General features: G+C 44.3%; 1 long non-coding RNA gene across 2 annotated transcripts in view; it reads left to right on the top strand.

Annotated features, from left to right (window-relative positions):
• Positions 1-21656, top strand: part of LOC142831066 (uncharacterized) — a 52086-nt gene extending 30430 nt beyond the window's left edge. Inside the window, exon 3 of one of the 2 annotated variants that reach the window (XR_012906685.1) lies at positions 21508-21656. This is a non-coding gene — a long non-coding RNA (uncharacterized LOC142831066). The remainder of the gene's footprint in view (positions 1-21507) is intronic. The other variant, XR_012906684.1, reaches the window with a different exon arrangement.
• The last annotated feature ends 8 nt before the right edge of the window (positions 21657-21664 follow it).

The following is a 21664-nucleotide window of genomic DNA, read 5'->3' on the forward strand; positions in this document are numbered from 1 at the left end:
TTGTTCTATCATGTAGGTCAGGCTTCCAAGTTTCATTCTGAACTTGATTTTGTGCTGCTGAATATCTTTGAAGACATTTATGCTGGCAGAAATGTGGAGTCATATCCCACTTTCCAACCCAAAACACCTGCAGCTGCTCAACTGTTTTCCAGTGATCCCTCAGCAAAGCACAGCACGCTAAATCAGAGAGAATCCAACTCCCGCTACGCTGATTATTTTCAGGAATAATGGCATTGCCCAAGAGGGTTTTTCTTGTGCAAGAAGGGGCAGTGTAGACAGCGCCTTCTGGTGCAAGAGCCTCTTCTGCAAAAATGGTGGCTCATTAGATATGCAAATGAGGCTCTGCAATATTCCACGTTTAGCCTCATTTGCATACCTCTGGCAATAGCCCTCGTGTGGTTCCTGAGCAATGCAAGTGGTACCTGGACCACAGCAACAGTTAAAACCAAGAGATCTCTACAGCAGGGACTGGGAGCCAGCTGGCTTTTAGCACAGAGGGTAGAGGCTCCTATACTCTGCTTCAGAGGTCCTAGGTTCAAATCCGCCTGGTGGTGGTTACACTGGCCCTGCTAGTCCCCTGTGACCACATTGCTCAGGGGAGGGAGAAGTGGTGGGGTAGGGTGGGGTGGAGAAGCGGGACCTGAAGTGGGGTTGGGGGGTTGTCTCAACCCTTCCACAGGCTGGGGAGGAGTTCTGTGGTCAGTTAGGGTTAATAGATTCTGACCTGCTGAGAAGACCAGTCCTATTTATTGTCAGTCTTGGGAAGGAGAGATTGCTTGGTGTAAAACCAGAATCAGACATGAGGGTAATGGCCTGATATTAAGAAATGCTGAGCACCCATAAATTGTTTGAGACAACGGGAGCTGCAGGTGTTCAACATCTTTTGGAAGCTCAAGCTAGGAAAAGGCAATTCACTCATCTTGCCCACTTCCTAAGAAGTCCAGTATTGTTCCCTCAAGCAGAACCAACCAATGCACGTGAACTCAGTCAGATTCCAAAGACTAAATGCATAGCCCTCGTGTTGCCATGTCAGCTGCGCCTGAGAAGATTCAGCCCTGTAGAGTGGGGATGTGGTGGAGAATGCGTGTTAGAAAGGGATGGACAAGAGGAAGGAAGGAGGCCCATTGAGAGGCAGGAAAGATGGGGGTCAACTCTCCTGGGACCTGGTGATTCAAAAGGACCCAAGGCTCCTGGCTGCTGCTACCGTGGCAATGGCATCTGCTGGAACCCTGGGCCCTTTAAATCTGGGTGCTCTGGGCAGCACTGAAGGCTGCCTGAGGTAAGCCTGGCATGTTCCAGGTGGCACTGAAGGCTGCCTGGGGGAGGCTAACCCCAACCCTGCTCCTTTGGCCCAAGGCCATGCCCCTTTTGGGGATGCAAGCTGCTTCCCTCCCCTCCACCTCGCCTGGGGACTTGGTGAGTCTCTCAGTCCCACTGGAAAGAAGGAACCTGCACTGTGCTCCAGTATGGACCAGAAATAAAAGGGAAACTTCACATACCTCAGCAATCAGGCAGCAGCTCATGCCTCATACCTTGTGAGACTGAAGTGTGACCAGTCACTGCACTAGCATTACATGATGTGTCTACTTGTTGGTCGTCTCCCTGTATCCTCATCATTCAGGGGCTTCCTGGGAGTGCAGACTTGGCAGCATTTTGTCAAACAGCCCTATCGTATGTTCTCTGTTGATTGGTGTCAGCCGACGGTCAGGGCAGTGTGTGTGTGTATGTTTCCGAAAAAAGGTTTAACGTCCGTGTCTTTACTGCTAGGACCGGGGTCCCGTCGCAGAGGGTGGCCAGCAGGCCAACAAACACCCCGTTATATAGGAAGAGCTTATTACACCTTAGATTTTAGCTGCTAGAACACAGGGGTTCTTTCGCAGCGGGCAGCCTAGGAAAGGCTGAAAAGGTGCCCCAACGGATCTTGTCACCTGGGAGTGACACAGATCCAAACGCCCAAGCTCTCCCTATGTCTGTCCCTTTATGACCGGCTGAAGTTCTTTTAAATTGTGCTTGGTTCTATTACAGCAACTGAAGGAGTCAGGTTAAAGCTTAAACAGGTACAGGTTTATTAAAAGACTTATAAAAGCATATGGTTACAATGGCTATTGCTCTCTTTCTTAACTGTTAACAAATACAGATTTTAAAAATGGTTACAAAGAAAATAAAGATAGAAAATAGAAATAATGGTACCAAGTGACAGCTTACTCTTTAAAGAGCTCTAAGTCTATGTGTACACTTAAGACAAAGGACCACATCCAGGTACAATTTTTACCCCTTTCTGTGCCTCTCGACTCCAGCGTGTCAGGCCAGGGCCAGTCTCTCAATTCCTAGGAAAGACGAATACGAGGTGGGCGTCCCCTCTGGAACCTCGGGAGAGCAAACACCTAACCCGACCAGCAGATAGATGGTAGATTGACACTCAGAGAAAATGTGCTGCTGGACCCATCTATATACTCCTGGGGGCCCGTATCCTCTTTCTTATCTAAGAGGCCAAATTCTACTGGTCCGTTTTGTGGCACCAGTTCTTACAAGCAAGTTTCAAGTTAATTTACACTTGCAAGAGAGAGAACTAAATTGTGAGCACTAGACATTTTTTTACTGGGCGAGAGATTCCTCCCCCCATGGACGGATGTGTGTTCGTATCAATATGGGTTAAGTCAAGGACACTCCTTGGCAGCCTCTTTGTCAGCAATTGGCATACTTCTGTTTACAGCCATTCACGGTCACAGCAGCCTGGGCCTTCTGCTCTGTGTGCCCTGTATGCTCCAGGCAAGCAAAAATGGATGTTACAAGGGGGGGTTCCTGTCTGGCGACAATTGGCCATCTCTCTTTAAATTACTTTAGCAGTGCTGCTTGCACCCCACCCCTTAACTATTCCTCAGCTCAGTGTTAATCAATATCTTCCTCCTAGTGAAGCATGAACCCATTCTTCACTAAAGGCTTGAGTGAAGAAGTCAGGCCATGGTTGGGATAAAGCATGCAGTACACTTTTAACTTCCTGATCTGCTGCTTAATCTTAAAAATGTCAGCATCCCTTTTGCTGATTAACGGATTAGGCATGGCAGCATTAGTAAGCTACTGGAAAACATCTCATGTACTTGAGAACTCTAACAAGTGCACTGGTAACTGTTGGGAGGGTGAATAGGGTGCCCATTTGTTTCTTACCATTGTAATGGTCATGAGTTGTATCTCCTCCCCTGAGCGTATGGAAGTATGCATGAGGGCAAAACCCAGAAGACGCAAGGCAAAGAGCAGTGACAGTCTGGCACATGTGGAAGTGGAAGGGACACGTCACGATTGTGTGATCAAACACAAGCCAATGAAATGAATGGAGATGCCTATCTCCTAGAACTGGAAGGAACCTTGAAAGGTCATCAAATCCAGTCCCCTGCCTTCACAGCAGGACCAAGTACCATCCCTGACACATTTTGCCCCAGATGCCTAAATGGCCTCCTCAGGGATTGAATTCATAATCCTGGGTTTAGTAGGCTAATGCTCAAACCACTGAGCTATCCTCCCTCCAATCACATGCAAGGAGCAGGAGCGTGCCAAAAAACAGGAGCAGAGGAACATACCGCTAAATAGCAAGAGTGAGGACTGTTGGACAAAAAAAGCAATGGGGGCTGTCCATAAAAAGGGAAGACGCGCAATGCTGGGGGTTCGATCCTTAAGCACGCCCCTCCCAACTGGTGATCTTTGCCCGGCCAGCGAACCAGCATAGTTCCACCTCAGGAAGACAGCATGCCGTCCAGTGCCAGGACAATCCAATTCATTCGCTTTCTTGTGTAAGTGTGATGTGTGAGTGTGTAGCATCCCATCTCTCATTTACTTAATAAAACAGCAATATCCAGGCTGTCACGTCTCTAGTCCCAGAGTGTCCCTTCTGGAGGGATTTCCAAAGGTCATAAGGCCTGTCGGCAGCTCCTTTGGGCAACAGTAACCTTCTGATTCAAACAGTGATGTCCTATGGTTGACTGTGGATAACATTTGTAATGATGTTAAACAACTTTGTTTTTGTGAAGACAAATGTGACTAAATTAGTTTGCTAACAGGGGCTGTGTCTAGACTGCATCCCTTTTCCGTAAAAGGGATGCAAATTAGACACATCGCAATTGCAAATGAAGCGGGGATTTAAATCCCCCTTGCTTCATTTGCATAAAAATGGCTGCTGCTTTTTTCTGGCTTGGAGCTTTGCTGGAAAAAAGCGCCAGTCTAGACGTGGATCTTTCGGAAAATAAAGCCTTTTCCCAAAAGATCCCTTATTCCTCTTAAAATTCCCTTATTCCTTATTCTTAAAATCCGCGTCTAGACTGGTGTTTTTTTCCGGCAAAGCTCCGAGCTGGAAAAAAGCGACAGCCATTTTTATGCAAATGAAGCAGGGGGGATTTAAATCCCCGCTTCATTTGCAATTGCAATGTGTCTAATTTGCATCCCTTTTACAGAAAAGGGATGCAGTCTAGACACAGCAAGGGTGTTTCCTTTGTTTAGAGGCGTCTGTCAGAGAAAAAAGTTGTCCTAGTGAAAGGAAAACATGCAGTACAGTGGGAGACATCAAATGTTGAGTCACTGGGTAGAAAACAAGTATTGCCTGGCATTGCTTTGTGAGCAAAATAACCCTGCAGCAGATGGTTCGGAAATTGCAGCATGGGTGAGTGTGGGAAGGGTCTGCTGATAGAAGTAACTTATATAAGTACAAGGGGCACTTACGGTACGTCTACACTGCATGCTTATTTCAAAATAAACTATTTTGGAATAGTTATTCCAAAATAGCTTATTTTGAAATAGCACGTCTACACTGCAGGCCTCAAAATTAGTCTGAGGCAGGATTCCCTAATGTAGACATGCTATCTTGATTTAGAGCCCTAGGAGGCCCTGGGGGAGGAATAACTTAGAATGGCCCTGGTGATGGGCTATTTCAAAATAGCAGCAGTGGAGCATCTACACACGCCTTATTTCAAAATAGCTATTTTAGAATAGGTGTTATTTCTCATAGAATGAGGTTTACAGATTTTGGAAGAAGCTGTCCATTATTTCGAAATAATGGAATGGCTGTGTAGATGCTTGCATTGTTATTTTGAAATAACGCTAGCTATCTCGAAATAACGGTGCAGTGTAGATGCACCCTTTGACTTAATTTGAGTGTCCAGACAAGGGAGCTACACCAATTTAATGAAACAGGTTTAAAAAGCAATTTAGTTAATTAGATTTCATTTCTGTTAGTATCGCCGCTCTAAACTGGTGACATCAAGTTTTCCTGGTCATCAAAGATGAAAGAATGCATTTTTGGCTACAATTGCTAGCGGTTCCTCATACAGGTCATACCCATTGCAAACCGCTAACAGGTGAACAAATACTCTCAGTAGGAAATATTTATGGCCTCTGCCAGTTTCTTAGAGTACTTTCCATTTCTTACAAGGTTCCCCTCCATGGGCAGTTGGTGAAGCTTCCACAGGGGGAGGCAGCAGCTTCTCTACCCAGGCCCCTTCCCCTTTTCCTTCCCACTGGCTCCCTCCTCTCTTTCCTACGCATCCTGTGTGCTTGTCCCATTCCAGTCAAATCCCTGATCCCAAGCACATTATTTTTGAAAACCCTCCACTTTTCTGCAATTTCTTTCCCAAAAAAATGGAGCCTGTTTTGTACCATGTGCCAAATATGCAGAATTAGATATGTACCTAATTAACAGCACTAAATTTGGGAATAAGAAATGTCAGTCACAGGTTTATTAAATACCCTCATATCTGACATGCAGATAACTTGCAAATGGCCCGAACGCCTCTCATTGATCCCGGGGAACACAGAATGGCAGGCACCAGTTAATGCTAATTGAGAAATCTTTATCTTCTCTTGGCACAATCAAACGAGGTGTTAGGCCTAGTCCCCTTTCTTTCTAGGAGGAAAATGACTAGAATCAGACTGCAAAAGTTGCTACCTCATTTTCATTTCTTCATACAAAGAAGTTGAGGGCTTCCTATGTTGATTGTTTCAATAGCAGTAAGTACTTCAGACAAAGAATAAGAATTGCCAAGGGACATGCCAGTAAAATACAGGCTGGCTGCTGCTTTAACAGCAGCACCCATCCAGCTCTCAGAACCAAGAAGGTAAAATGTCCCACTGAGGCAGCATGATGGTGCTAGTTTTATGTATCTGACTAGTAAACCCAATATCCCCAGGAGGGAAGGAACCAAATCCCCAGCCCTGTTCTCACCAGGAAAACATAATCTCCCAACCACTGAAAAGAGTTGGGACCTATCCTACCAATAACTTCTCACTTCCTTGCCACTAGGTCCCTCCTCTCTCTGCCCCGCCTTTCTTCCCTACACAGCCCTCTCTCCCTAGGCTTCCACAGCTCAAGATCACTGCCCTCCCTGAACCAAAAAGCAAAAAAAAGACAAATTGTCCCAGCTCAGGGCACAGCTTACCTGTGGGAAAGCTCTGAAGGGCTCCTCTGGACCTGGTGGTGGAGGATCCATTCCTCCTGGCCACTTATTGTTCTGCCCAGTTCCACTTAGCAGGCCAGCACAGGGTACCTGCTGCCACAAATGATCCAATCCTCCCTGCAGCACAGACACTACCTAAGGCTGGCTGGCCTACCTATGTCTTTGGATAGCCCTTTGAAAAGCGATGATGGGGGAGGCCCGGTAGGGCCCTGCTCTCACTATCCCTGCCTCTTCTGGCAAATTGCTCCAGTATCTCACAATGGGAGAAGGTGGATTCATCCCATAAAGCCCCAAATCAAAATTCTCCTGTAATCCAGGGGCAGTGGCCACTTCATGAATAATGCAGAAAGATTTTGAAATTGAATTTGTAAAATTGTACTTCTCAGCACCTTCCATCTGATGACATGAACACACCAAACTAAAACCGATGAATTTACACAAACTCCTGTGAGGTGGGCAAGTATTATTATTATTATCCCCTTTTCAGATGGAGAAACTGAGGCACGGGATAATTAAGTTCCTTATCCGCAGTTTTTTTTTCTTAAATCAGTGGAAAAACTCCTGTTGATCAAGCTTTATATGATGGGCCCACTGTCTGTGAAAGGAAGATCATTATGAAAACCCCTGATCTTCACCTTTCTAGCAGTGGGGAGCACAGGCCACTGGCTGCACTGAGATGAGAGATCACCCTGAAACCCAAGCCTCCCTTGGCAGTGAGGCTGCACCTGACCCTGACACAGGGTACGTCTAGACTACAGGGTTTTGTCGACAAAACTTCTGTCGACATAGAGCGTCTAGACACATTCAGTTCTGTTGACAAAGCAAGATGCTTTGTCGACAAAACCCTGTAGTCTAGACACAACCCTACAGGCAATAACACCTTCTGTCGACAGAACTCTGTCAACAGAATTTGTTATGCCTCGTAAAATGAGGTTTACCAGCGTCGACAAAACTGCTGAGTTCTGTCTACGTTATGTCGACAGAACTCAGCAGTAGTGTAGACATTGGTATAGTTTTGTCGACAAAAGTCCACTTTTGTTGACAAAACTCAGTAGTCTAGACACACCACAGTGTAAGGGCTGGCCCTGCTCCCTCCTTTGGGCCAGGCATACCAGGTGTGGCTGGGCAGGCTCAGCCCTGCATGATCCAAGTGCAGAGGGGTTATTGAGGGAGGATCCGGGTATGGGGTAGTCTGGGTGTGGGTGGCTCAGTGGGAGATGGGGATACAAAGGGGTTTGTTGGGGAGGGTCTGGTGTAGGGGCAAAGGGACTCTGGCTGAGCTCAGTGGAGGAGTCAAGGGCAAGTGGGGCTTGATGTGGGGTCCAAGTGCTGGGGAAGTGGGACTTAACAGGAGGTGCAGCTTGCTGGGGCTCAGTGAGCTGGGGGTGTGGAGAGCTTGTTGGATGAGTCCAGATTAGGGTTGCCAGGTGTCCGGTTTTGAACCGGACAGTCTGGTATTTGAGCTTTCTGTCCGGGAAACAAATTGAGAAAATACCAGACATATAAATGTCCAGTTGTCACGTTATTGGATTATGAGGGGAGCATCTGGTCACTGCTGCACCCGGGGGGGGGGGGGGGATATTTGCCCCAAAAATAGTACAAAGCGGGCCATGTGAGGGGGGTCAAACAAAAGCTTACCTGCTTCTGATTCTGTATCTGCTCTTCATATATCTGTATTATGTCTGTGTGTGGAGTTAGGAATCTGTATGGAGACTGGAAGTCTCTCTGAATGTGCTTGAGCATTGGGCAAAGTTCGGCCTATGGACATGCTAATTAGCGAGGCTATGTGGGACAATGGCACTCAATAGGCCAAGGACACACGTCAAGAATGAGGGCTGACACCTAAGGGCTGCCAGCACGGCACACAGGGATAGGCCGCTGGCCAAGTGACCAGCTGAAGCCAAGAGACCAGGAAGGAAGTATAAATATGCCACGTGGTCTTCATCTTGATACTCAGCTCAGCACTTCATCCCAGAGGCAGCAGTGCAGGGATCGAAGAGCCGGAATGAACTGTGGACCCATCCTGACCTAGGATGCGCAACAAGGACTTCTAAGCCAGCAGCTGTAACATCTCTGCTAGAGCCTGCATTGAGAACTGGGAGATTCGATGCATGTCATGTATTATCCTTTAACAACTTCACTCTCATGTTTTTCTTTCTTGTAGCAATAAACCTTTAGATGTTAGATTCTAAAGGATTGGCTCAGCATGATTTGTGGGTAAGGTCCAGAGGGTAAATTGAAATCTGTGGCTGGTTTCTTAGAACCAGACAGAACTTGTTCGGGGAAGGTGAGATCGGATTCTAGACCCCTCACCTGTGTATGAGGCCCAGGGCCATCTGGGGCACGGATATTGCTGGGGTGCTGGAGGGGTTTTGCTCGTGAGGCGTCAGGCAGGCTGCTGAAGTGCTCTGTAGGACTGGTTTGTGGCCTGTTTGGAAAGGTCACCAGTCTAGGAGCTGTAAGGAGCCCCAAATTTGAGCAATTCGCCCTAAGTGGATGCCCTCATCTGTGCCCAGACCCGGCCCGGTCCGTCACACCGATATTTTCTAATTAAGTACGTTTTATTATTATCATGAGTATCAGTACGTAGTTGCGTACTGCCTGGCTGGTAGACACGCTCACACTGCGTGAGCATGTCTATCAGCAAGGCAGGACGCAACTACACAGTAGAGAGGAGGGGGTTGGGGGCGGAACTGGGGAGGAATGGAATCCCCGGGGCTGGACTCACCCATGCGCCTTGCCGGGACCGTGTGCAGGGACGGGCAGCACCCCGGGATCTGCATGCGCCCAGGCCAGCCCCACTTCCTTCCGGCCAATTCCCTCCAGGCCAGCCCTGCTCTCCTCAACCCACTCCCGACCAGCCCTGCTCCCCGCTGGCCAGTTCCCCCCTGCTCTCCCTGCCTCCCCCAGCCAGCCCTGCTCCCCCCGACCTACTCCTGGTCAGCTCCACTCCCCTCCCAGCCGCCCCCCCCCTCTGAGATCATCTGGTAACCCTAGTCTATGTTTAGGGGAGCAGGGCTTGTTAGGGTTAAGCAGGGTCAACCTGCTTAACCACGGAGCCCCAGCTGCTGCTGAGGGGACACTGAACGCCGGACTCCTGCTCCCCACCTCTGATTCCTCATCCCCTTTTCTTTTCCATCTCCCTCCCTTCATTCACCTCACTCCCCATTCCTTTCCCACTGCCTGTCCCTCCACCTCCTCAACCCCCTTTTCCTCATCCCCGTCCCAACTCCACAGAAAACAGGAAGCCTGTGGGGAGAGGAGAAGAAGGGGAGGGGACTGGGAAGCTATCTCAGCAGAGCTAGGCAACTCCTCCCCCCCACCATGACTCCACGCGCTGGCAAGGGTGAGGAGGCCTATGGGGAGAGCATGTGGGGAGAGGGAAAGGGGAGAAGAGCCCCTAGCAGCAGGCTCAGTAGCAACTGGCCGTGGAAAGTGACACCAAACCCCTCACCACTCCTCACTCTAGTGAAGTGGGGACCAACAAAGCAGGGAGAGGGAAAAGGAGGAAAGGGAGCACATCAAGGAAGAAGTCCACTTTGCCCACCCTGGCCAAAGTGCAGGGAGGGGGACTGGATGGGTGAGAGGCCAAGCAGGGAGGAAGCTAAATCAGCAAGCAACAGCAGGGACACAGCAAACTGGGTGTAATGGTCTCTGCAGAACAGGGCTTGCAATGCTCAGCCGGTGCGCTGGAGAATGCAGCAGCAGCAGGGAGAACCTTGTGACTGTAATTCCAGCCTTGTGTCTGTTCCATGCAGGTTCCGGGGTAGGCTGCTGAGGAGGCTCCTTGCTCCTCTGCCTTCCCAGCCACCCTGGAACCTGCCTGAATGTACTAACAACATTCCACAGCAACCCCAGGGGCAAGTTGAAGGCAGGGAAGGGAGGGGTGGGGCCAGCAGCCCCAGGGTTGGATAGGTGGAGTCTCCTTTTGCCTAGCAAACCAGACACCCATGTTCACCTTTGTCTTACAGAGGGTAAATATGCTTGAGCCAACTGCATTTCATCCAGATACTTATTTCTTTTAGAATCTAGGGCAACTGGATGATGGCTTTGTCTCCTCTTGATGAGAAGATGATATATAGCAAGGTGTCATCAGGATATTGCTGGCATTTGTCATCTGTAGCAGTCATGCTGAAATTTAAATGGGCAATAATTGTTTTCTTAATTAGATTCTAAATTTCACTTAGGGCCATCCACAGAGCAGCCACCTTCTCCCCCATAATCAAATCTATAGAGACTCAGGATGGTGCATATTATTCTGTAGACTTTTAGCTCTGTTAAAATCAATTCTCTTTCTGCTCCATTGGTTCATGGTTCTTCCTGATCTCTCTACTTTCTGAGAGTTAGCCAGGCTTTTCTATTGATTGCTGAGTGTTGATTTTTACAAAGGTTAGTGATCGGTTTAGTGTTTGTTGATTTTAAATTTATTTTGAAAGAACTTCAAAGATAAAACACTTTTTTGATCAATATCTGCTGCTCCATGCTCCCATGGATTACAGTGTACACCTGGCATTCAGTTTTCTTTGGGATGAGCTAATGATCTCTGACATATTTCAGATAATTTTTTTAAAAAGTGCTTTGTTGCAGAGACAACTATGGATAAACTGTCAAAATTCATAATCCCCCTTGTATCTGCAAAATTCCCCCCTCCTCCCTGCAGAAATGGTCATTGTATGCATGATTTATAACGTGAATATCACTGTCATTTTGGCAGGATTTGTCTACATGGATTTCAATGCAGAAGTCGAACACAAGCCTATATAAAACTACCATCCTTCATTTCTTTCTGTGTCTTCTTTCTGTTGCTCAGTGGAGGTCATGGTGACTAACAGTGGTGCTTTATGTTTGGAACTGCTTTGTGTCCTTTTTCTAAAGGAAAAGGAACATGTCACTGAAAAAAATGGTTTCAACAAAAGCAAAACCCCTTTTATCTGTCCTTATGTATTACTGTGGATGAATAATCCTTTGAGATCGTCAAATGAAAGGCACCGTTGAAATGCAAAGCACTTCAAAAACCATGGCTCAAGCCTTACCATGGCTTTGTGAAGGATGGAAGTATTATCCCTATACCTCCGATGGATGCACTGACGCACATGGTGTCCAAGGTTCCATAGTGATTCAGTGGTGCCTCCAAAGTCTGATGCCCAGCCTCATGCCCTAAAAGCTAAAAAGAATTTCACTTGTGGCTGACTGCAGTGGTGCTCTTCAGTAGCTATTCAAAGACTGCAAAATTAAGCCTACACATGGTTTCTGACCAATATCACCAGACAAGCCATCTACAAAGGTACCCTTCATGGTCTTCATCAGTATTTGAATTGTTTGTATAAGTTAGCTGATGTTCACATGTGTTCCGTGTGTCGTTATGTCCTGGTAACTGGATCGGGGACCCTGAATAAATGTCTTTGGGTATGTCTACACTGCACGCTTATTTCGGAATAAGCTATTCCAGAAGATATAGTTCAAAATAGCTTATTTCAAAATAGAGTGTCCACACTAGTGGGAAGCCTCAAAATTAGTCCGAGAGAGGCTCCCCTAATGTGGACACGCTATCTCGAGTTAGAGTCCCAGGAAGCACTGGGGAGAAATTACTTAGACTGGCCCTGGTGAGAAGCTATTTCGAAATAGCAGCAGTGGAACATCCACACTGCAGGTATATTGAAATAGCTATTTCAGAAGAAGAGTTATTGCTCCAAGAGTTATTCCTGAGGTTTACAGAAGTCGGAATAAGATGCCTGTTATTTCTATATTATTTCAAAATAAAGGAATTGCTCTGCAGACACTCACATTACTAGTTATTCTGAAATAACAGTGCAGTGTAGACACACTCCTTAAGTGTGCACTTAAAAAACAGTGGCAAAATTATTTTTATTTATTTGTGTGCTGATCATGTTGTAATAAATTCATAAATTTGGAGACTAACTATATAGCTTAGACAATTCACTTATTAACGAAGGCGCAGATGCCCCTCGTGTGGCATAGACTGGTGCAGAGCTGTGACTAGTGTAGTCTTGTGCTCTGCTTCATGTGGTGATGCTTCAAGGACTAGAAATTAATCTTAACACCCTCTGCTATATCTGCCATTGCACATGTTTGGATGTGTGTGGAGGGAAAGGAACATCAGACCTTCATGCCCCAAGTAGGGATGAGTCTGGACAAATCCCACATCACAGGACCACAAACTCTGGAAAACTTAGGCAGTGGATCAGAACTTGGCTGCTCAGGCCCATCGCTAATTTCATATCTTGGGATATGGGATATCAGCAGAAAACATCACTGATCCTTTTTGAAAGGGAATGTTGAGTATGTTGGAACACAGTCCGGGGACTCCTGCAGTGGCAGTATCAGAATGGAGAGGAACCCAAACACCAGTGATGGGTTGCTTTTATGTGATGTGAATGTAATGGAATTATATTAGAGACAGATTTGTTCAATTAAGTGCTCAAGAAGAAAGTCAATAGCACAAATGTAAATGTGTGACAGATACATAAGGAAGAGCTTATTTTTTTGTTCTGCTGGATAAAATTAATTAAACAAATCACTATAATATAAAGTCTTCTTGTCAAAGATGAGGGTATGCAGGTGGTATTGACTGCATATATATTTATCATCTGTGTTAATTTTCCAGTAACAGCTGAATGCCCACACTGGACTTCCAAAGATTTTTTTTTTAAACTAATGAACGGGTGTTTTTATTACAGCCAATTCACAAAATTATTTCTGAGGAACTGCTCCCATCAAACTAGCCCATCAGCAGCAGGTGCAATGTATGTGACTTGCATTTTATGAGGCAGCTGAAATACTTAAACTTGATTTTTGAGAAGACTATTTCTTCACTACGTTGGTTATCCAGATGGATTATCAGCTTTAAACATGATTCATGTGACGGTCTTCCCTCTGTGTTGTTGCCTTCTATAATACTTGGCACTCACCTCCTTTCTTGCTTTAAAATCCCGGAAAGAACTTAGCAAACATTAATTAAGTTGCACCTGTGGTCACTTCAGGGGATTAACTCAAGCATGGAGTTCAAATAAGATCAGCTATAATTGCTGTTGGCCTTTAAAATGATAGAATCCATGAGGTCCAAGCCTAATCAGTGGGAGATTTGAGTGCTGAGAACTTCTGAATTTCAGGTCCAATATGTCTCAGGCTGGAAACTCAGAAATAGAGGCCCCCAGAATCTATGGCTACTGTGGAAAACTTCAGTCTAACATAATTTGTTGGAGGTCGCTCTGAGGACAGTGCTAGGAATAGGCTTGGCTTGAGAGTCCATTCTAAACATTAGACCAGATCTCCTCTCCCATACTAATAGGAGCCAATATGAACAAATTCAGATTGTGTTTCCTATGCTTGAGTTTTGGTGCATCCTCCTTAATGTACAACCTGAGCATTTGTTCAAGAAACAAATATTTGTTTACAGGTCTGCCTGCTAGACTCAGTTGCTTTAAGCTAATGAGTGGAGGCAAGGTGCCTTCTTTACCTATAGCCTGTCTTTGGGGGAAAACAAGTTGTATGCATCTTGCCACATGAAACATGAGACACTTACTGTGCTCTTATTCAAGTGTGTGCAGGCCTTGGTGTTGAAGTAGCATCATCCACACAACAGTAATCTCTTAATGCAATGTGAACAAGAATAAACTGTGCCATAACTTGTCCCTTACACTGTTCTGTGGAAATAAACTGCTGCTGCCTGCAAATGTTACTGGGTTTCTATTGGGGAAGTGTAGTGTACAGGCTAGGCTAGGTTAGCTTTTGTGTTATTCCTTTATTTAGTTATTCCTCTTTTCCAGGTGGCCTACAAAATTCCAGATCTGCAATATATTGGTTTTTGGGGAAGGAAAAAATGACTCCAAGTAAATTGCATAATAGAATGATGATAGTAAAAAAAGAGCCTGTAAAGTTTGGTGTAATACCTCAGGATAATGTGGCAAGTGAGAGCATGACTTGGTTATTCATTCTTATTTATTGTATAGTGATAGCTCAAGAAAAAATACTCAAATGAATGTGCAGCTGGCCTATGTATACTTCCAAAGACAATTAATAATAAAGTTAATGCAAAGAAGACTTTTTTTTCTGGAGCATCTGTGAATGATTATACAGGCTAAACTTCGCTCAGGAGGTCAATATTGTCTAGCAGCATTACCACACTTCCACTGCTTACTGGGCTCTTAGAAGACATTTAGGGGTAAACTAGATCTAAATAACAGCATAGAACACTGAGAGCCAGGGCCAGTGGCTGTAAACAAACTTTATGGGATCATGGAAAACTTGGCCACACCCATGATAAGTGGACATCCAGCTAACTAAAATCATGCTGGACCATGGATGTTTCCATACCAGAAAGTGCCAGATTAGAGAGGCTCAACCTGCATTGACTTACCAATCTCTATAGTATACTCAGGGTGGAAGGCAGTCCTTTGTACAGGCTTTATCATGCATACTATACATGCATATATGTTGTGTACACACACACAGGCTCACATACTGATTTACAAATGTGCATACACATTGTTCAATAACTCCCTTAAAGTTAGTTGCATTCATGTAAAACTAGAAGAAATAATTGCAGTATCTGGTCCAGGGGTGCGATGTGTGTACCTAGTCATAAGTGGGAATAGATATTGGAAAAATGAAAGGCAGTATATTAAACAATGTAGGTCTGTCTTCAGGGCTGGCCTGAGCCATTCGTGAGGCCTGGGCCCCAGGAGCGCGGTGCCGACCCTGGGAGTGTGACGCATACGCGGCTCCGCCCCCGGGCGCGCGGTTGCCGGGCGTGCAGTGGCCCCGCCCCTGGGCGACCAGTGCATATGTGGCACCACCTCGGGCACGTGGCGCATGCGCGGTGCAGCGCCTGCCCAGCCTGGCAGCCCCGTGCGGTGCCCCCTATAATGGCCTGTACCTTGGGCCAGCTCTGTCTGTCTTGACTTGTTATATAGGATTGGTGTATAAACAAAGAAAACAGCATTCAATGTGAAGACTCAATATTTTTAGTTCAATAGACACACTTCTACAATATTATTGTAATTAAAACAAAAAATAGTCTGGTAGCACTTTATAGACTGACAAAACATATAGATGGTATCATGAGCTTTTGTGGGCACAGCCCACTTCTTCAGATCAACTCCAGTCATCTGAAGAAGAGGGCTGTTCCCACGAAAGCTCATGATGCCATCTACATCAGTGGTTCCCAACCCTTTTCCAGATGGGGACCGATTTTGACTGCTCTGGATCATCAAGTCTTCCTGAATAATTCAAAAAATGTGTGAATGGCTCCTTAAGAGCCACCTGGAGAGACACCTGGTGACACTTTTGAAATGTAATGGCGACCCATATTTGGGTCCTAACCCATAGGTTGGGAAACCCTGATCTGCATCTTTTGTTAGTCTATAAAGGGCTACCAGACCATTTGTTGTTTTTTTCTGTACGGATTAACTCAGCTACCTCCTGAAGCTTCTTGTAATTAGTTTTACTCATCTTTTATTTTAAAGAAAACATAAAGGTGTTTGAGGGAGAGCTTTGAATGTAGCTTTGGCTGTTCTTCACTCAAATCCCTTCAGAAAACCTTGGGGGGGGGGGGGGGGGCTTTGAAAAATGACTTGCATCCAAATGGGAAGAACTAAACAAAATGGGGAAAAAAGTTATCTCCTCATGTGGATTCCCTGTCTTTAAACTGTTAGCTCTTTAGACAGGAAGGGACTGTCTTTACTTTTTGCATATTGTGTAGGGTTGGGAACGTTGCTTCATAATAAATAATAATGTCTCCAATCTGGTATGCACTGTACAGACATACAGGAGAACACTGAGTTTGCTAGGAGCATAGGGTATAGAAATGATGCCAATTACTAAAGACTGTAGGCATTTAAAAAGATAAGCAAGCTCCCCTCTGCCATTTATCCTGTTCGTAATTTTCTTTATGTTGCTAGATCACAGTATCTCTACATTGTTACAAATGAGAATGAACCAAAGGGCCAACTTTATTAAGCATGCATACTATTTTTTGAGTCAGCAAAACCAACAGTACATCGTTTCATCATATTGTTTTTTAAACACTTACGCACTTTTCCAAAAGAACAGAATTTATCTTGTACATTTTATAATGAGTTTCAGATGCAGTGAATCTTAAAATATTTCCATAATGTTTAATGTGTATATACTGTTGGTAAATTATCCACTAAAGAGTACAGGAGTGGCAAGGGCTGTTAAATTACAGCTTTCACTACCAAGCTTTGAGAATTCAACTTTATAAAATGCACATTTTAAGAATAGGAAACCATTTGCCAATAAACTTTTAAGTTGTGATATAAGCAACACTAGATCCTAAGCTTGGCTGAATTCCTAACTAGAGACAGTCAAAAAAATGGGATTTTACTTTCATAGGAAATTTTGACACTTTGAAATTATTTTTAATTCCCAGTCAGGCAGAACAGATGCAATATTGAAAACATAATTACAAAATGAAGAAAAAAATTCTGAAATTTTGAATTGGAAAACTTAAACATTGATCCATAAAAAGATCGACACATTAAAATGGAATTTTTCATTTCAGATCACCCAACTGGAGAACAAATAATAGTTAATATTGCTATGTTCTCATGAAACACATTTATTTACATGAAACCTCATTTTCCAGCAAGTAAATTTATTTTGGTCAAGAATGTTGACCAAATGTACTCTTACCTCAGACTGAGCTTCTGATCTGGATCAAATTCATTGGACCCTTTAACTGGAGTGAGTGCTAAGACCTACAGACCATTTCTATAGTTCCTTGGTTCCACTCCTTATTGGCTTTGGCTAACTAGCTTTCTCTATTTCTTCTTAGTCATTCTTTCCCGCCTTTTTCTTGTGTGTGTATGTGTTTATATTTCCTTGCTCAATAAAACTCTCTCCCACCACACTGCTTTTGTCAGTAAGAAGTGAAAGGACCCAATCAACAAACCACCCACAGCTAACAAACCTATAATCAAACAAACCAGACATTTATATATAGCAGATTCCACACTTCAGTGGGAAGCCACTCTTCTTCAAATATCATAGTAATTAAATCTGTTAGTACTGCAGATAGCTGGTCAAGTTTTCTTGAATGAACACTTTGTCCTTGAATGGTCTTGGTTTTTAAACAAATTTCTACAAAAAATTGATGTCAAATATTTCATTTTTTGTGAAAATACTCCCTCTCTTTTATTGAAATGGTTAACTTTTTGGGGGAGAGAATGGGAAGGAGAGGACACTAGTAAAATATATGACTTTTTACATTATAACTGGTTCTACCTTGTATGCATCTACATTTTGAAGTTTGCTTTATGTTTTGAAGTTTTTCACAAAATAGGTTTTAATATTTCAACCAATTCTTCTGGTATAAAAATCACAATTATATCAGTTCCATTACATGTTAATTTTACCAAGTGTTGCTCTAAGGCCCAAATCTCTATTCTCTCAGGTCTTGTCTACATCCAAATATTGTACCAATCTAGCTGTACTGGTGTAATAAAATCGGTGCAATTTGTGACTCTGAGGTGTCAGTAAAAGGCCCTACTCTAGATACACTTATACAGGAAAACCTGTTTTCACTAGTATAGCATATTTCACTCAGGGTACATCTACACTGCATCGCTATTTCAGGATTCCAGAGTATCCCGAAATAGCTGTCCTGTATCTTCACAGCAAGCCTGTTATTTTGCGCTCACTATTCCGATGTCCCTGTAAACCTCATTCTATGAGGAGAAAGGTTCATTTCGGAATAGAGCTTTATTTCAAAATTAATAAGCTATATTGAAATAAAATACGCAATTTGAGTAGCTCAAATTGCGTATCTTACTTTGAGTTATGGTGCAGTGTAGACACAGCCTCAGAAATTAAGTTGGACTAAGCTTGAAAGGACAGTTTTATCAGTATAGATTGTATCCATATGGAGTGCTTTACCAGTAGAGAATGCTGACACAGTTGCACTGGCAAAGATTTCCACACAGAGATTTGGCCTAAATGAGGGTATGTCTACACTGCCACCCGAGTTCGAACTAGGGTGGCTAATGTAGTCATTCGAAGTTGCAAATGAAGCCCGGGATTTAAATATCCCAGGCTTCATTTGCATCTTGCTGGGCGCCGCCATTTTTAAATCCCCCTTAGTGAGGACTCCGTGCCCGCGGCTACACGCGGCACGGAGTAGGTAGTTCGAATTAGGTTCTCTAATTCGAACTACCGGTACACCTCATTCCACGAGGTTCCACGAGGTGTACCGGTAGTTCAAGTTAGAGAGCCTAATTTGAACTACCTACTCCATGCCACGTGTAGCCGCGGGCACGAAGTCCGCATTAAGGGGGATTTAAAAATGGTGGCGCCTGGCAAGATGCAAATGAAGCCTGGGATTTAAATCCCGGGCTTCATTTGCAACTTCGAATGCCTACATTAGCCACCCTAGTTCGAACTAGGGTGGCAGTGTAGACATACCCTGAAATAGTTATGCTGGTGCAATATCTGTGTAGACCTGGCCTAAAATAAATTTAGAAGAAGGAAGGAGGAAGCCAATTCTGTTGTGTGCCCTGTACAGTTGGATTTTTTTTTTGCCTGTCTTTCCCTTAAAACATTATGTATAGTTCATTAAGGGCCTGAATCCAACCACCAGTTTTGTTAACCCTTTCCCAGATCTCTTTCACATTATCTTGCTCCATCACATGCACCAAGCATGATTGGAAGTTGAATGAAGATACATCCCCAATTCTCTCAATGAGAAGTGCTCTCATTCAGGTCAATGGGTAGGGTTCAGAACTATCCAGAATTGTTTGGGGAGGGAAGAAGTGTAATCACACATGGAGTGTTCTGGTTCTTTTTTATCCTTTTGGTGGCTTGCAGGGTCCAACCCAAAATGAGCAAATTACATCCATTTATAGAAAATGAGCTCAGGCCTTATCACATCCTCTGTGTGTGTCTTAGTGACTCTTCCAGATTTCCTCTAGTTATAGCTAAATCTAATCATGTTGGCTAGAAAGACACCCCTTCTTGTGTGTGTGGAGCATTTAACATGACTGAATTCCAAGGAAAATACAATAATGAAGAATGACTTTCTCAGCTGCAATGCTGCCTAAATTACCATGCTTAGCAAGATGGGCAACCAAGGCATACACGAGTGACCCTCCTTCATCTCAGTGGGCTGCAAGTTTAAAATCGGGCATGTGCTCTAAGCATGATGCCAAGAATAAGATTAAATACATTGTACTTGATTTTCTTTCTTTATTGTGCCTTTTTAGCATAAAGTGATCCATTATTAGGGGCAAATTAATTTGCCATCAAAAGTAATATAAGTAGCAGAGGGAGCACATGGTGCTCAGTGTTGTGTGCAATCAGCATGTGCCTCACATGAGCGCTTGCTTTAAATGTGTGTCACTTCTCATTTTTCCAGGGGCTGCGTGACCATCTTCTCTACTGTGGGCCCTCCCCCACCCACTCCACCTCTTCCCTGACTCCTCCCCTGAGTGTGTCCCGTCCCTTCTCCTCCCCCTCCCTTCTAGCATTTCTGGAATACTGTGAATTAGCTGATTTAAGCTCCATCCCCGCTCCACCATTTCCCTCCCAAAGCTTGAATGCTGTGAATCAGCTGATCTAGCAAAGCACTTAAGAATATGCACATACATTAACGTTTGCAGAACTGAGTCCTAAAACTGTCAACTCTTTGGAGCAAAGAATGGCTTATTCTAAGTTTGTTGGAAGGAAACAGTGGGTGAGGTAATTCTTCTATTGCACTAACTTCCAGTGAGAGACCCGCCCACCAACAGGGCAGAGAAACTGCCCCAGTGCCTGGCGATTCAAAAGGGCCCAGGGCTTCTGGGAGCTGCTGCCACTACTGCAACCATAGGAGCCCCAGGCTCTTTAAATTGCCACCAGAGCCCTGGGTGGCATGCTCCAGCCGGCACTAAGGGCTGGCTGGATTGGGGGGGGGGGTTCAAGGCATGGCCCAGGAGGCACTGAGGGCTGGTTGCCCTAGCTCCATCCCTTCCACCTGAGTCCCTGCCACTTATGGGAGCACAGATCTGGTCCCCTCACTTTGCACAGAGGACCGGCAACTCTTTCGGCCCCTTGGTAGGAGAAGCCAGGTTTTAAGCTCTATGCAGAGTTCATCCTGAGGTCTGCATTAGCTAACGTCTGTACAGAATCTAGAAAGAATCTAATTAGGGTTGGTCCTGCTTTGAGCAGGGGGATTGGACTAGATCACCTCCTGAAGTCTCTTCCAACCCTAGTTTTCTATGATTCTATAACATGTAACCGAGGCTTAGATTGTGTAACAAACAGGGTGTGTCTAGACTACACTTTATTTTCGAAAGAGGATATGCAAATTCCATGGAATTTGCATATCTTCTTCTGATCTCACTTTCGAAAGCAGGTCTTTCAAAAGTGAAAGTAGTCTGGACGCGTTTTTTTCAGAAAAAATCCCCCCTTTTCAAAAACTGCTTTTCCTTTAATAAAAAAAAAAAAAAAAAAAAGAGAGAGAGATTTATAGGGTTTTTCGAAAAGGGGCGGGTTCCGAAAAAACTTGTCCACACTACTTTCACTTTTGAAAGACCTGTTTTCGAAAGAGAGATTGGAAGTGAGATTCAAAAATAAGTAGTATAGATTTACCCAGATTGATTCAAATGTGCTCCCCTAACTGAAAATAGCATTGACCTCAGAAACACTACTGCTGTTTCACTGGCCCCACACAAACAGCAAAAGATAGATGTTTCGCTGCTGTTGTAACTCTCCAACATTTGAATCTCTTGGATGTTTCTAAGAAAATCTAGCTTAACTGCAGTTAAATATAGAAAATTATGAACCAAATGAAACCACAAACAAATATGCTCTGCTAGTTGCTGTGAGCTGATATCTGATTTTTAACCAAAATAAAGCCTGATTGTTTGCAGCACTAAAAAGCACCCTGATGGGCTGGATGTTGTATTTACATTTATTTGCCACTTTAAAGGAAACATTTGATATTTTTGGTGACTACACAGATTAAATTTAAATATTTGTTAATGCAAAGGATTGAAAGAATCTTAATGACATGCATAGAGATGTAAATGTTCTCTGGCATTTTATCTTCTTGCAGATCAATGTGGCATAATGGGAATATGGAATGAAGACAATACATTCTCACTCTGTGAATTGGAACATCTGCTCTAACACTGCATTCAGATGGCCATTAAGTATTAAAGTTTTCACTAATACGTGTTTGAACATTCTACTGTAATTGTGATAGATTTTTT

The sequence above is a fragment of the Pelodiscus sinensis genome, chromosome 12, assembly GCF_049634645.1.
Source record: "Pelodiscus sinensis isolate JC-2024 chromosome 12, ASM4963464v1, whole genome shotgun sequence".
NCBI lineage: Eukaryota > Metazoa > Chordata > Testudines > Trionychidae > Pelodiscus > Pelodiscus sinensis.